Genomic DNA, 15,800 nt, shown 5'->3' with positions numbered 1-15,800 from the left:
TCCACAATTGTCTTCTTGGCCTAACAGAACTTTTAGTGGCAATGAATTTGATTTCCCAAGGACAACTAATCTTGAAAATATGGTAGAATTAGAGCATCTCAATCAAGCAATAAGTAGTGTGCGTGTGGTTCCTATGGGAGAAATGCAAACTTGAAGTGTATCAAGTATATTGTCTTTAAAAATGAACTTTTTACAAAAAAATTCATTCCATTTTATAATAAGTGATGTTTTTATTTTTTTATTTTGATTCAAAATAAGTGATGTTTCACGTAATTAAGAAGATGTTAATTTTTTTTTCTTTCAATTTTACTCTAATTTAGATAAGTGAGTTTTTATGTAAGTTTTTATCCATTGACGGTCGTCTTACCTTTCTCCTGTGCTATATGTAGACACGTAATTTTTGACCGAATTTAAGGTATTACACCATTTTTAGTACATAAATATTGCTTTATATATAAATTAAATATTTTATTTTTCATCGTATTTTAGTAAGTTTATTTTAAAAGATTGAAAAACTACAAAAAATATATGTTTTCATTTAGATTTAATAAATAAGCTAGTGTTTCTTAACTATATTTTTAGACTAGCTATTTGACTTTTCTTATATTTTATTAATTCAAAATAATTAATTAATATTTTTATGGTTTATATATATATATATATATATATAATTAAAATAAAAGAAATAACCTACCTCTACCCTCACCCCACTTACTCCTCCACTACCCCCACTATACACACATACTCACACGTCTACACACTATATATATATATATAATTAAAATAAAAGAAATAACCTACCACTACCCTCACCCCACTTACTCCTCCACTACCCCCACTATACACACACATACTCACACGTCTACACACTACACCACTACTGTCTACACACACATTACAATATATATACACAGGACCAACGAAAAGAAAAGGAGGAAATCAGCAACCAAAACACCCAACATACAGATTACACGAGAAAAAAAAGAAGAAGAAAAACCTTCCCATTTTATTTGATTATCCTTTTAAAAAATTCACCAACACATTCACATCTTTTCTTCCTTACCCATTCTTTTCGTATCAACACAAACACATATACCATCACAAACAACCTACAAAAGTTGTGGGTGTTCTAATCGAGCTTCGGTTAAGATTTTGCGGTATTCAACTTTACTTTATCTTCTTATTTAATTTATTCATGGAATTTGATGTAATTATTATGATAAGTTTTCTTACACTTTTATTTTATTCATAATTTGATTAAAATGAAGAATGTGTTAAGTGTTATATCTCTTTAATGAATGAAAGTAACTTTATTGGTGGTTATTTTTATTTATCTATTTTTGTTCATTAGTTGTGATGTCTTAAAATGAATGGGTCATGATGTTGTTTTTTTCTTGATTTCGATGTTAATAATGATAAAGTAGGAATTATTGGGTTCACAAAATTATTGTTGTTTTATTTATTAAATAAAGAATGAGATTTATTTTAGCAATTCGTCATTGTTTTGTTGGATTAATAAAAAGTACAATATGAGTATGCCTAATTTCGCCATTAACTTCAAGATAAAAAAATAAAATAAAAATATAATATGTGTAGGCCTAATTTTAACATTAACTTTAATTTAAGGGTGAATAAAAATAAAAGAATATAAGATAATCCAAAATTTATATTGTATCCTAGAAGTTTAGATTTGTTTTATTTTATTTGATTTTATTTAATATTTTCTTATAACATTAGATGGGTTTTAGGCATGTAAACAAAAAATAGTATTTGTTTCAATTAAAAATGTGGTTACACATCTTTTTTGAAACACTTAAAAGAAATTCAAGGATGTGGTGACACACCTTGATAAAATTATTCTAATATATATTTTAACATGTGGATTAATTTAATTAAAAGTATCATCAATAAATATAATAATGAAATGAGAAGATTAGTTGTCTAGAATTCAGAAAAATAAGAGTAAGTACTTTTAATACTAGATGAGTTTTATGCACATTAAAAATATTTGTAAAAAATTAAGAATGCGGTTGCGCATCTTTTTTGAGACATTGAAAAAAAAAACTCAAGGATGCGGTGACGCACCTTGTTTAAAAATATAATAACTTTCATTAATTTAAAATAAGATCACTTATAGATAAAATTAGGTGATGCACTCGAGAGAAGAAAACAATTATGTTCATAAGCTATTTATATGTCAAAAGTCGAGAATGCAGTTATGCATCCGATTTGAGACCAAATAAAAGTTCAACAATAAAAATGCAAACAAGTCATGACCTGAAAATAATATATCCACAAATGATTTAAAGTAGGTAGAAGTCAATAAAAGCGACCGTGCTAGAACCGGGACTCGAGGGATGCCTAATACCTTCCCCTCGGTCAACAGAATTCCTTACCCGAATTTCTAGTTCGCAGACCATATAAAGAGTTATTTCCTTTTGATTAGGGATTAAACAAAAGGTGACTTGGAACACTATAACTCAATTCCAAGTGGCGACTCTGAAACAAATAAAATAATCCCTTAATCATTAATCAGTAACGTCACTTAAATTGGAAAAACCCTTCCGCCGCTGTGCGCGAAAAGGGGTGTGACACTATACTCTCAACTAGATCAATCGCTATATTCTAATTTATTGAATAGGTGCTCTGTGGAACATGCTTTTATAAAGTTCACTCTTTATTCCATATATTTTTTTTTATTGTTGATTGAATTCAGGTAAGAAGGAATCTCAGAAGAAGGACATATATTAAGATAAGATCATTCGCTCGTGTAGAGAATCAATAAATTATTTCAAATAAATACTAATTAATTAAGGATAATTTATGGCATATTCATCAACAAATTGTAAGGAAAAAAAGATATTCATGTTTAAAAGAATCACATTTAATTTATCAAATGATCAAAATCACAATCATCCAAATCAACACAATTTCTTACACAATAACCCCCCCCAACCCCCCCCCCCCCCCCCACACACACACACACCCCATCCCACTTCAAACTAGCCATAATTCAAATGTTGGATGGAAAGTCAAAAGGCAAAGGAAAAACAGTGGAAGAATCAAGTAAATTGTTATGAAGAAAACCATACTTCCTCAACACTTGATTATCTGCAAAATTTAATGCCTTTTGCATTGCATCATAACAAGTTTCCCAAGAATATATTGGATTATAATCCCCACTACAAGGTTCACAACCAGTAAAGTGTGTAACAAATGGTCTCCTAATTGAATAATTATCCTTAATTAAGTACTCTTCCCAAACCTTAATCTCACTTACTACCTTCTCAGCATGTCTCCTCCTTAAAATAGGTATTTTTTTCTCTATTTCAAAGTATTTGTTTGTAATATTATCAAGTGTTTCTATAATATCCACCCAATAACCTTGGAAATAATATTCACTTTCTAAGTATATTTTGTCACCCCATTTGTCTTTTTCTTTTAATAGAAAATATGATAGACCTGATTGGTCATCTGATTGTGGAAAATTTTTGTCCTTGAATGTTGTTCTTAAGATTTCACCCCATTTATTGTACTCTGGTGATTGTGGTCCCATTTTTGCCCAAGCTTCTATTAAGTCCATTGACCATTGACAATTTCTAATCAAGAACACTCCAGCATTGATACCTGTCCATAAAAGTAGCACAATCAATTAGTCGTAATTTATGTGATATAGTTTGAGTTGATATAGAAGTTACGAAAAAAATAAGATTTTTAAAATTTATGTTTGATTAGTGTGACTATAAATTATTTTATTAAGGATAAAATAAATATATTAAAGTTAATCTGTTCTTAAATATAAAATATTTAATTCTTTTTTAGGTTGATAAAACAGAAAAGTAAGTCGTATAAATTGAGAAAGATGAAGTACTTCTTTCATTTCAATTTATTCTATCCGTTCCATTTTACACGACTCTTATATAAAAATAGATATTTCATTTTACTTATCAATTTTAATAAATTAAGAGAGTTTTTTTCCCTCCTACGTACTATCCGTAATCATACTACTCTTAATATTAAATAACTACGTACATAGAGTAGTAGTAGTAGTCAAATTTAAATAATTTCAACATAACCAATATCAACATTAGTAATGTTAGAATTACTAATACACCCAAGGGCTAAGCTAGCAAGAGTCGAATGGGTTCATCCGAACGACCTTCGGTGGAAAATTATACCGTGTAAACATGAGTAAAATATTTTTTTATGTATATATAGTAGATATTGAGCTCCTTTGACCTCTTCGTGTGCTTACTTTTTATATATCGAACCCACTTAGTAAAATTTCTAGCTTCACCACTAAGTTAAATATGCCCTAAATGATTATTACAAGAGTATGAAAAAAAATTCTCTTAATTTGCTAAAATTGATAAGTAAAAAATGTTTTATTTTTTATATAAAGACCAAGTAAAATGAAACGGAGAAAATACCTGTCCAACTTTTGTTCTCATAGATTAACTTTGGCCAACCATAAACCACAAAGTTATGGTTTTTGTATTTCTTCAAAGGTAACTTGAAGTCCATGTCAGTAAAGGCAGCATCAGAGTCCACCCACCAAATCCATTCTGCTTCTGGATGAGCTACCATTGCTGCTCTAACAGCTGGCAATTTTGCCCAAAAGAAGAACATTTTTGGTTCCAATAATACATTATTGTAGAATATATCATATCCATGTATTCTACTATAATCTACCTGTCACAAATTTTAAACAATTTTTAAAAAAACATATAAAAGAAGTCATCAAAGGTCTAAGAAAATATACATGCCATTGTCTAAGCCTTTTCAAACTCCTTAAAGGGACTAAACTAAAATTATTAGAAAAATTTCTTAAATACACATCTAATTTTATCATAATCTTTAAAATTTCCTATCATTTAAAAAATTTCAAAAATTTCCTCTTGAATACATTACTCTCCTCTTGTCGATACATCACAATCCCCCTCTTAGATACATCCCTCCCCTCTCTGATACATTCCTCACCTATGTATCTGGATGTCTGGTCTGCTGATGTATCCGGAAGTCCAGAGGTGTATCCGGATATCCTATCCACTCTCTGATACATCCCTCACCTATGTATCCGGATGTCCAGTGGTGTATCCGAAAGTCTGTATTTGAAATCCATACATTTTAAAAGAATTTTTGTAATTTGAAAAAGAGTAGAAAAATAATGTAATAAGATCTTAACACTGATTTATGTAAGTTATATCTAATTGTTCTTACATTAGCTAAACAATTGACTTACTCACAATTTCCATAAAGAGAAGATACAAAAAGAATTCAATTCAACCCCCTTCCCCCCTCCCTCTTGCACTTCCATGTCCATCTTATCCATCAACTTTGTTAGGATAAATTACTCTTAAAATTATAATCTCGAGATAATTTAGTTTGTGAACCAAACAATCACTATCAGCTATTGAACTAAAATAAATAGAATGCGTGAATAAAATTTAATCATCTTAACATGAGTATATAAATATGTACCTTGTTCTTGAAGAACCTTAGCAACAAATGATCACCAACGGGGTTTTTACAAGGCGTGGATTGTGAACCCGAAACAATTAAAATGCGCTCTTTTTCGCCTTCAAGCTTAAATGAAGGATGAAGATTGAACCATTGTCTTCGTTTGTCGTTCCAGTTTTGTATTGGCTTCTCTATAGTGTAGCTCAAATTTGGTTCATCATAGAAATTTGTTGATCCTTCTTGATCTAAATTGAAGTCCAAATTAATGGTAGAAAAACTCGGATACTTAGGGCTTATGAAAGACCACAAAGCCAAGACTATAACTAATGTTCCACCAACAAACATAAACACGTTAGAGAAAAATGATGAAACTTTGGTCATTGAGTTATAAGGTGTATGATTATTGCTAACTTAGAAATTGAAAAAGGTCGACTTAGGGGTGAAGAAATGATGTCTTATATATATATATACATCTCCCACCAAGGGAGGGTCTGAACAAAATAGTGTGTATACATATTTTACATCTATTTCATGAAGGTAGAAAGACTGCTTTGAAAAGACTCTCGACTCAAATAAAGAAAATCAAAGCAGTAATAAAAAGAAAAAACAACAGTTGGATGTATCTTATATACATCCGAATGGTAAAATATTGTTGAAAGTATTAGGTCATTCAAATACTCACTCTGATTCAATTTGTTTGGCTTGATTCGAAATATAATGTTCAAATATTCAATATATATATATGTGAATTTGGACATTGAATTTTGAAAAACAAATAAATTACATATATAAAGCTATATAAAACGTAATCAATCACAATAATTAACAATCTAGAATATATAGAAGGTATCTGAAAAAATCATGATCAAAGCTAAAAATATCATTCACTAACTCATAATAATGTGTTATTAAATCGTTTAAAATTAACTAAGATAATTTGTGCCTACATAGAAAGTCGCCCTTAAACTTTTTGGCTTTGGTAGAAAATCATATTATTTCGATTATGTTCCATTAATTAAACACAAAACTAAAGCAGATTCCCTTCACTTTGCCAAAAGCAGAAAAGTTAATTAATATTAGTCACTAAAGCTTAATTATAAGATGTCACGATCTAATTTATCTAAGGCACCATAACATCAACACTTAGTCGGTAGGCAAATCAATTTTAGTTATAATCAGATTCCACTACGTACCAACGATAATAATTAAACATTTAAATCATTCGAAAGTCATATAATATCATAAATGCAGAAAACACAAAGATAAAATATTAAAGTATATATGACAAGTAATTCCCTAATTAATTATTGGGTTTTAGTGTTTAATTGTCCTTAACATATGCCTGCATGAAAATTGAAAAGTAACCCTTTATTTCTAGGCTTTTGCAAAACAATATTCCATTACGATTATGTTCCATTAATTGAACACAAAATTAAAGCAGATTCCCTTCACTTTTTTTTTAGAATTAAAAGTTAGATCCCAGGGACGTTTTTTTATTAAAAAGGAGAAAAGAGGTGGCTCAAAGCAAAAAAGCAAAAAGTAAAGGACACTAGGAATTAAAAAATGAAAAAAATAAAAAACAAGAAGACAAAGAGATATTAGGAAAGTGCATCCACTAATTAGTACTCGTTCTTCTTCCATTGCTTCCTTCAGTCGCCGGAAAACCTCACAGATCTTGCAGGTGTGGGTTTGCAATTATTTGGAGGTCCACAGATCTCACAGACTTCATGATTCAACACCAGCGAAGACTTCTTCAACTTGGAAGCTGCAACGGTTAGCTGGATCTACAGGTAAAGGTGAATTCGTTCATTATTTGTGCAATATTGTCCTTCATCTTATAGTACATCAGTTTATATTTGATTTACTTCCTCCAATTATTCATCTCAACAGGTTGAATTCCTGAGGAATTGATACCACTGTTCAAGAGTTATAATTTTCGGAATACTTCATTTATAGCACTGAGTAAGATCCTTTTCTTTGACTATATTACTATGTTTCTCCTTTGATATCAATGTTGTGATGTATTGAGATGGCTTGTGATGACTACTCTATGTTGTTGCGGCTAAGGGTGTACATAGGTCGATTTGATTTGATTTTTCATTAAAAAAAATCTAAACCAATTATGTTGGTTTATTAAATTTAAAAACCAAATCAAAGCACATAAAGTCGGTTTTTTCGGTTTCGACTTTAATCGATTCTTTTGGTTTTTTTTCGGTTTTTTACTATTATATGGTGTTTGAAAAAGAGATTAAATATATTTTCACTTTCATGTGTGATAAACTAAACTTAAAAAATGTTAAATGAATAAATTTTTTCGAAAAGACGGTAAAATTCACATGAGTACAATTTTTTTTTTGAAATATCAACGCTCATTATGTTAAATTAATAAGATTAAAGGCAACATGCAAACTTAATACAAAACTAAATATTTACAAAGTAAATTGTTAACTTTGAATTTGAAAAATTATAACAATATAAATGTAACTTCAAATCTAAATACAAAATAAAATATTTACAAATTTTACAAGCCCAAATTTAAAATAAAATATATAAACTTTGAAAACTATAAACTAACTAAAAATATATTAACAAAGTATATTATAAATAATATTTTTATCTATAAATAAAATAAAATTATATATATATATATATATATATGTATGTATATATATATGGTATCAGAGCCAAGTAACTAAAATAATGGAACTAGATTTTACTCTAGTAAAACCTATATGGTATAGAGAAAAAGAAACCATAGTAGCAATACTACATGTAATTAAAAAATTAGATGAAGATTTGAAAAAAAAATAGTAAGTATAATTACTTGGACAAATAAATCTGAAGAAGAAAGATATGAAATACATCATAATTTTTTAGAAGAAATTATAGATGATATGAACACGTCTGATTATTACTTTTCAGAATAATTTGAGCTTAAAAGAAGTCTCAGAATTATTAAAATACTTAATAGAAACTCAAAAACAATTAACTTTAAGGTTAAAAATAAAATGATAGAGATAGAAATTATTTCTAAAAAAGAAAATCTTCCAAGAAGAATTACAAGTATAATTGAAAAAACAGAAAAAATTGACAAAAAAGTAAGTCAAAAATACATAAACGAATTACTAGCAAAAAAATTTGCGAGTAAAAATACTTATAAAAAAGGAAGTATGGATGAAATATTAATCCAAAAATTCCTAGAAAAACAAAAAATTGAAGAAGAAAATCTAGAAAAAACAAATCTAGAAATAACAGAAAACAGTTCTGAATCAGAAAAGGAATTGCAAAAAGATGAATGAACTAGATGAACTAGTTTATGCAATGGAAGATCTTAATCTTTCAGAACAAGAAATGAAAATATTCATGAATAAATGGGAAACAGGAGGACCCCAAGGAAAATTCGAAAAATTTGAAGAAGGTGATAGATCTAAATCCATTAAAGAAGAATGACCAGAGCCAGAAAAGAATGGAATTTTTTTTGCTAATAAAGCAAAAAAGAATAATGATTTTATAAAACACTATCACAATAGTGATAAATCAAAATTTATGTCAAATAGACTCCCAACAGAAGATATTGGAACTCAGTTCTTAGATCTAAATTGTAAAAGAGATCCAGAAAATAGTTTAGACTTATGGTCTCAAAACATGCTTCTATATTTCCTATTAGGAAAAGGGAATTATACAGTTGAAGAAAAATATATCATTATGATAAATACTTTTATTGAAAAGTAAATGATTGGTTTTCTGGGTTAACAGATGATGCAGAAAAAATAATAAAAAATGATACCTTAGAAGGATTAAAAAATTCCTTACAAGAAGGTATAACTAATCTAAAGCAATACATAACAAATGAATTCTTTGGTGGACAAGGAAATTCAAAGGAAAATAAAGAAATGATAAGAACTGTTGCTAAAGAGCAATTAGAAAAATTACAAATATGTAAAATGAGTTATGTTCAAAAATACACTTGTGAATTCGAAGAATATTACTACAAAATCTTTGATAGTGGTAAGGAAATGATACCATACCTTGAAAAATACTATAAAAAATTACCAGGCTTTTGGGCAAAATATTTCAGAGAAGAATATGAAAAAGAAAATAAAAAAGGAGATACTCTTGGTCAAATAATAAACTTCTTAAAAAATAGACATGGTCAATTATGTATGTCACATAATATACAAAGAAAAGCTAAAAGAATTAATACACAAATTTACTGTCTAGATACAAAAGCAGCTACCCAATGGGGATGCAATGACAAACCTTATAAAAAAAGAAAACTCAAAAAGAGTTTAATGAAAAGAAAAAACTTTTCTAGACAAAATTATGTACCTAGGAAAAAATATTATAAAAAGAAAAAAGAATTTACAAAAACAAAACTTGCAGAAAAATGCAAGTGTTACAATTGTGGCAAAGAAGGCCATAAAAGTTACGAATGTAACAAAAGAAGGGTAAAAATCTCAAAAATTGACAGAGTAGAAATTGATTCAGATCTCGAATCAATAAAATCTACAGGAAGTGAAGATTTCTTTGAGGAAATCTATGAAGAATACTCAACCAGTTCAGATGATTCAAACTAAATGAGTAAAGAAATTCAAGAGAAAGAAGATTCAGTTAATATTTTAGAAACAGAAGAAGATCACAGAGAACGCTTTAAAAGCAACCTTTGATGGAGAAACATTCAAAAAAATCCAAGAATTAAAACTAAATCTTAAAACAGAAGATAATCTATTGAATAGAATACAAAGAATGTTTGCAAGAGATAAAATTTCCTATTATCATGAATATCAGGAAATAGAAATTACCCAAACAACATGAAAACATAAACTAAACATGTTAACAAAACCTATAATAGATCAGATTCTTAGGAAAATTCCTGAAAAGAAAAGAAACAAAATGAGTTATGTTCATTTAGGAGGAATCCTAATATTAGTCAAATCGACTTTTAAAGAAGGAATCAATTGTCCAATAGTCATAAATCTATCGGACGAAAGATTTATTAATGCAAGAGAAGGAAATCTGGGTGTAGTAGAGGGAAACCTAGCTTATAAAAAACTTTTATTCACATATTATCCGAAATATTGTATTTCACTCAAAGATGCTGATTTTAATGACGCATTGAGTTTACATTTTCAGATCAAAACAAAAGATCTATTCAAACCAGGTAATCATATAATGAGTATCTATTATCAAGCTTTGTACACAGTTACAAACTCAAACTATGACAAAATATATAAAAATAAAGAAATGATCGAAATAGATCAAGAATGTGCAGGAATAGCAAGAATTGTTGAGGTAGAAATTCAGCAAGCTCAAATTTCAGATGAATATGAGATTCAGTTTGGGAAAACACAAGAAATAGGTAGTACTAGTCACCCTAGACTTTCAATAGAATATGGAAGGAATTCCATTAGAAAAAGCATACCTAACAAATATCCTTTAAAAGTTTTAGAAACTTCAGATATCACGAAGATTAAAGAAAGAATCTTTAATGGACTAGAATGGAAACCTCAAGAAATCTTGATACAAACAGGAGCTACTGCTAACCATGTAAAATGTATTCTAATAGATGGAATATCAATATACGAAGGAAAGCAATATACTTATAAAACCTTCGAAAGAAATAACTTTAGTTATAAAATATGGTGGATTTACCTATACAACTAGATACAATAAGAATAACAGTACCATGTTATATTACAAATCATGAAAGTGATCAGGAACTAATTTTAAGAAATCTTTTCCTAAATAAATTAGAAGACTATAGTATAGGAAAAAAATGGCATAGAAATGTTATACAAGGGTGAAACATGTTTCATACCAAAAATGTAAATGCCAAAAGAAATCATTTTTAAAGTTTCAGTTTTCATAGAAATAACCTCCTATGATACAAAAATAACAACCTGTTGTCAAATAGACAATAGATTTGAAGCAAGTTTAGCTAAATCTTTTTTAATAAAAGATTGGGACATAAACAATAATAACATATCAATGATTGGAATCACAGGAGACAAAGAAAAGCTTTCAAAGTCTAAAGAGAAAGTAGAGATAATCTTAGGATCAAAGATTGTTTCTACAAATAAATTATTTGCTTATGATAAACTGAAAACAAATATATTATTAGGAAGTGATTTTCTACAGCAATTTCAGGATTATCATCAAACATTATACATGATAAGCCTTAAGATTCCTTGCGGACATTTCATAAAAGTCCCAAGAACAAAATCCATATAATCTTGAAAAAGACAATGGAAAATTCAAAAGAAAATACTTAGAAAATCTAAGAAAAATTACTTGTAAGCGTCTTAATTTGGAAAAGATTAAAGAAAATTTACAAAAATCTTATGGAGAAAACCCATTAGAAAAATGGGAACAAAATCATGAAAGGGCAACCTTAACATTAAAAGACCCTAGCATAATCATTAGAGTCAGACCCATGCTTTACAATGAAGGTGATAAAATTGAATTTAAAATTCAAATTAAAGAATTACTCAACTCAAAATTAATAAGAATGAGTAAAAGTCCTCATAGTAGCCCAGCATTCATGGTAAGAAATCATGCTGAAATAAAAAGAGGAAAAACTCGTATGGGAATAAACTGTAAAGAGCTAAATAAAAATTGCTTATTTGATGGATATTTTATCCCAAATAAGAATAATTTAATTAACCTTGCAAAAGAAAAAACTTATTTTTCAAAATTTGACTGCAAAAGTGGATTTTGGCAAATAAAATTAGCAGAAAACTCAATACAGTTAACTGCTTTCAGCACTCCTAACGGACATTATGAGTGGTTAGTCATGCCTTTTGGGTTAAAAAATGCACCACATATATTCCAAAGGAAAATGGATAAAATATTTTCAGAAAAGGAATTTTTAATTGTCTATATTGATGACATTCTAATATATTCTAAAACATAAGAAGAACATTTAAGACATCTGAAAGAATTTTCAGAATTTTTTTTTAAAAATAGAATTATTTCTAGTCAGAAAAAAGCTGACATTAATAAAAATGAAATAGAATTCTTAGGAATGATTATTTCAAAAAATTGAATTGAACTCCAATCATACATCTCAAAAAAGATTATGGAATTTATGATAAATTAACAACAAAACAAGAAATTCAAAGTTTTCTAGGTTGTTTAAATTACGCAGGTGAATTTATTCCGAATTTAGCCAAAAAAGGGAATATACTACAAAAGCTAATAAGAAAATCCAATAGACTTGGATGGACAGAAAAACAAACACAGTGTATCAAAAGTCTAAAAGAAGAATGTGCTAAGTTGCCAAAACTTAGATTACCAGAAGACAATGATAATCTGGTTTTACAGACTGACTCGTCTGACTATCATTGGGGAGCATTATTGCAAACCGATTTAAATGAAATTTAAAGGTACACAAGTGGTACTTTTAATGATGCCGAAACAAGGTATTCTACAAATGAAAAAGAGTTATTGGCCATAGTTAGGGGGATTAGAAAATTTTCTACTTTCCTTTTGCCAAAACAGTTCATCATTTGAACTGATAATACCTAGGTTTCAGGACTAATATTTAACAAGCTTCCTTCTGAACCTCGATAGAGAAGGTTGCATCGATGACAAGTATTGTTGTCCTTTTATTCATTTACTATAGAATACATTAAAGGAAATGACAATTTTCTTGCAGATTTTATCTCCATAAATGTCCAATATGGACAATCAGATAAAAATCCTAGTAAACAGGATGTATGAGAAAATGAAAACAGTGGATGAATCCATAGACGACAAAAGCCAGAAGCTATTTAAAATCAGAGATGAATTGTCAAAATTATCTGAGCAATCTCGGATGTTACAATCTGAAATCAATCAGCTCAGTACTACACAGGCTGAAAACATAAGAGAATTTTTACTCTTATGTGAACATTTGGATACTTATCCAAAACAGAATTCAAATCTGAAAGGGAATATTAATCCCAACAAAGTGGCAGGAGATGTCCACTAGCACCTAGTGCCCAAAACATCTCAAAGGTAAGCACGGATATGGCTATTCCTATATCGAAAAATGAAGGAAAAAGCCGAGCAATAATTGAAGCTTCTACTTCGAAAGAAGGAACGAGCTCATCCTCAGTGAAAGCTGAAAGAATTATATCTGGGAAACTAGAAAGCAGAACTAACCAAGTTCCGTCAAGAACAAAAGTGTTTTCTTCCTTTCAGGTTGGTAAACAACATCCTAAAGAGGAGGAGTATCTTGCCTTCACAAGATATGTATACAATCTCCCAGAAGAAAGTGGAGAAACATTTGGTGTTTTAGGAACAACAAGCTTGTTTCCAAGAATATCAATTTTTTCTAACGGAATACCAAGTTTCACAGCTCAATTATTTGAGTTCGGATATTTAGATCGGTATATGCCAAACAAGATCTAAAAGAATTGTCTTAGTTACCAACAAAACTATTTAATGCAGTTAAAAATTACGCTCAAGGAGATGGAGTTTATTGCATATTTTACAGTATTGCAATGGAATGCAGAGATTTGCAAGCATATTACCCAACCCTCAACTATGTGTCAATTGAAAAATAAAAAGATTTTAATGTAAAAGCCATAGGGGTAGACAAGAAGCTTCCTCATCTTAACAAAAAATGGATTCAACCAGAAGAGCCTTAGGAATAAAAGCGTTATACTTTATTCTTAAACGATTCTATAATGAAGACTGTCGAGTCATCGATCAAGATCAAGATTGGATCTTAATAACCAAAGGAAAGTCAAAATCAAAACAATTAAAAGAAAGAATTCTTGATATAGAGCTTCACAGATTAGGAGCAACAGAAGAGACATGGAAACTAGCATGTAAAATGCTAGATCACAATCATTTAGGAGCAGAATAATTGTCAGGTAGAAGACAAAACAAGAGACGTAAGCACTTACGTCATGAAGATAGCAACAAAGAAAATAATCTTTTCTTTTTCTCAAAGTCAAAAAGAGAGGTCTCATCTTGTCGGCCATCAACAAAAGAAGACGAATAAGTCTTTATCTTATCAACAAGGAATCTTCAATTAGTGAAGGACCAAAGGAAAAATATGTAAAAGTTTAGGGAAGTCCCGAAAAACATATATTTTGTAATAAGTCCCTCCTTCTATCTATAAAATGAGAGGAACTTCATACTTGACGAGGCAAACTACATTTTCTGAGAGAAAAACACTTGAAAGAAAAATGTTAGGTACCTTAAAGAGTATGAGAGGTAGTGAGTAGTAACTTCTCCCGTCAGCGAAACGTATTTCTTTTTATGTTGTGAGTATTATGTAAGATATAGTATAGTTTGTCTGTAAAATATTCATATGAAATAAAGTTTGGTTTTTATATCTCTCTTCTTACAACCCTTAAATAGTCTTAAACGAAGGTTGTGATCTTCTGCCTTAAGGAGGAACAATAAGGAAGTAAGCCGCAAGACTGAGGTCGTTAGGCTGAAATACTGTTCATTGCCTGGAGGAGAACTACTGCGGTAGTGATAAGGACTATTCATCGAATAAAAGGAGGAAGGTATAAACGCACAAATTTTATCTCATATTAATATTTTAAAGATTAAACTATATTATACTACACATACTTAGACATATGAGAATTACTTAGTACCTATAGGGAATAAAAATATAAATGCTAAAATCTCATGTTAGCAACATCATCAATGCTATATACATATCATGTTGTTTGCATATTTTCATCTCTATATGCTATTAGCATAAAAATGAAATTTTTACGAAGATCTGTGCATAGCATAAGAAAAAGAGTTTGAAAGCATAAAAAAACTTTATTACATATGGATAAAGCAATTTCAGAAATGGAACAAGTATATCTGCATACTAGTCATACCTATGATGCAATAATATTTTCAATACATGAAATGAAAATGTATAGAATACAAGAATATTTTGAATACAAAAATGCTCAATCAATTTAAAAAAATTATAGAGTATTCACTGCATAAGAACTGTACAGTCTTATTTATCCGCAACCCTGTTTGAACCAAACAACCACTTTTTAATTACATGTAGTATTGCTACTAAGGTTTCTTTTTCTATATACCATATAGGTTTTACTAGTGTAAAATCTAGTTTCATTGTTTTAGTTACTTGGCTCTAATACCATTAATTCTGTGTCTGTTTGGTTCAAACAGGGTTGCAGATAAATAAGACTGTACAGTTCTTATGCAGTGAATACTCTATAATTTTTTTAAATTGATTGAGCATTTTTGTATTCAAAATATTCTTGTATTCTATACATTTTCATTTCATGTATTGAAAATATTATTGCATCATAGGTATGACTAGTATGCAGATATACTTGTTCCATTACTGAAATTGCTTTATCCATATG

General features: G+C 29.1%; 1 pseudogene; it reads right to left on the bottom strand.

Moving 5' to 3' along the window:
* Positions 1–3,013: 3,013 nt before the first annotated feature.
* Positions 3,014–12,814, bottom strand: LOC125810327 (glycosyltransferase 6-like; annotated as a pseudogene).
* Between the last annotated feature and the right edge of the window lie 2,986 nt (positions 12,815–15,800).

The sequence above is a fragment of the Solanum verrucosum genome, unplaced genomic scaffold (genome assembly GCF_900185275.1).
Source record: "Solanum verrucosum unplaced genomic scaffold, falcon-dt-bn FXZP01000038.1, whole genome shotgun sequence".
Taxonomy (NCBI): domain Eukaryota; kingdom Viridiplantae; phylum Streptophyta; class Magnoliopsida; order Solanales; family Solanaceae; genus Solanum; species Solanum verrucosum.
The sequence above is the reverse complement of the archived record's forward strand: the minus strand, read 5'-3'. Positions and strand labels throughout refer to the sequence as shown.